Consider the following 2034-nt stretch of genomic DNA (forward strand, 5'->3'; position numbering starts at 1 on the left):
ATGCAATAAACTCTGTAAACTACTCTGATTCTTTTGGTTTTCTACAAATGTTTAAAGTAGGGGTGCAGATTGGTCCCTTTGTCTTCCACTATCAGCAGCTTTCTGGACCGATGTACCTTCTTTGCTATTTTCTGGTCTTTCTGTGTGTCTGCCTGGTTTTCTTTCTTTCTTTTCACCCCTCTCATGTTTTTTTCCCCCCTTCTTTTTTTTTTTTAGGGGTGGGGTGGAGACTGAGGCGGGAAATGATGTAAACATGATTCATTTATAGTTGTGCCTGTAAACAAATGATGAATTGATAAAATGTTGTGTGATGTTCACAGTCTGACAAACTGAATGCAAAACAAAACAAAACAAAGACCCAAAAAAACCAAACCCACAAACAGAAAACCAGCCAAAACCAACACCCCAAAACAACTGAGAGAATGAACAAAAAAATAAAAAAAAACTAGTAAAATATTATGACCTAAACTGGACATCCTCATCCAATCAACTCATAAATGGTAAGTGATAAAAATCTTTCTACTACAAGCTGTCAGCAATATGTGTGTCATTTTATCTGACGTTCGTATGTTGATTTTAAAAATATGTGTTCTTACTGTGTTCTTACAATGTGTAGACTTTTATTTCTTATCTTTAATCACTTAAAAAATAGTAGTACCGAATGCAAAGCTGGGTATAAGTAAATGTTAAGGAGTTCGGTTCTTGGTCAACTCACAAGCTTTCAGAAGATGGTGGATGGGGAAATATTCCCTCAAACGTCTGAAAAGGTTGGCTTTTTTTGAGCAGATATGTTCCCAAGCGTACTTACAAAAGTACACCAGCCTCTTCAGTCCTGCTTTGGTCACCCTGTACCATTTCTTTTTGTTCAGAGATCGTTTCATTTCTCACAATTCCATTTTAGTAGCATACGTCCAGATAATGAAGTTCACGACTCTTAACCCTTTCTGTACATAGCTGGAAAATGTTATTAGCAGGGCTCTGCTCTGGAAGCTGAGGAAGGGCGTGTGTGTGAGAGAGAGCGGGTGACTGCCTGTGCGAGCAGAAATACGGACCAGGACTGCAAATGAACATGACTCCAATCTGAAGTGCAAATACTCGGGCATACTTTCACCTTCAAACAGTACTGAAAAACAGCGTGGCTACTCTTTGCGCTGGGAAACCAGGTTGCTCGCAATCAACACCCGTTCCTCCCCTAAGCGGTTTCTAAATCAAGAAATTAAACTCAAGATAGTGCCAATGTTGTCTGAGTCGGTGACACTGATTCTGCTCATATTGTAGCTGATGGCGTTGTATTTTGCTGTCACGTCGCTGTTATTTAACTTGAGCCAATGCTTTCTCATGTGCTCTCGCAGGGCAGAGGTATGTTTTCCTCAAACCGAAGCATCACCATTTTGAAGCTGCGGGAGCTTGCTCTCGTTTCGAAAACAAACAACAAAACTGTGCTCAGAAAAACCCACAACAAACCACGACCACCAAAAAAAAACCCAACCCGAAACACCAAGTTCTTTGAATATTGCATGCATTTAAACCGTCTTTTATTTTCCTTTAAAGATACTCGCTAGGTCACCAAAGATGTTTCAGCAGTGGGAAGTAATTAGCTGGCTCCATACCAAGTGTTGAACGTATATAAAAAAGGAGGGTCATTCTAATCTGTCTGCTTTATCAGTTTATATCTATGTGAAGTGAGGAGCAATTCTTCCCCATACCACAAACCTTACATCTAAGTAACAATCTAAGAGAAATACGGAAATTTAAAGGAAAACGCTAAAGCGAGAGGGTAAGGAAAAGAAAATTAAATAAGTATAAACAACAACAACAACAAAAAAGATTTAAGAAGGGAAGAAAACAACCTAAGAGAGTAATAAATCATTAAATAAACAGGAATTTCAGTCCCTTCCTCATACCGACCCGCGAGTAGGAAGTGTTTTCTCAGTGCTGTCGTTCGTGCCCTCGGCGGGCCGCACTGCGGGCTCCCCACTAACTCTGTGCGTTTCCTCCAGATCCCGACACAGCCGCAGTCCCTCGCTCGGAAGA

Source organism: Chaetura pelagica, unplaced genomic scaffold (assembly GCF_000747805.2).
Source record: "Chaetura pelagica isolate M959 unplaced genomic scaffold, ChaPel_1.0 scaffold3, whole genome shotgun sequence".
NCBI classification, from domain to species: Eukaryota; Metazoa; Chordata; class Aves; order Apodiformes; family Apodidae; genus Chaetura; species Chaetura pelagica.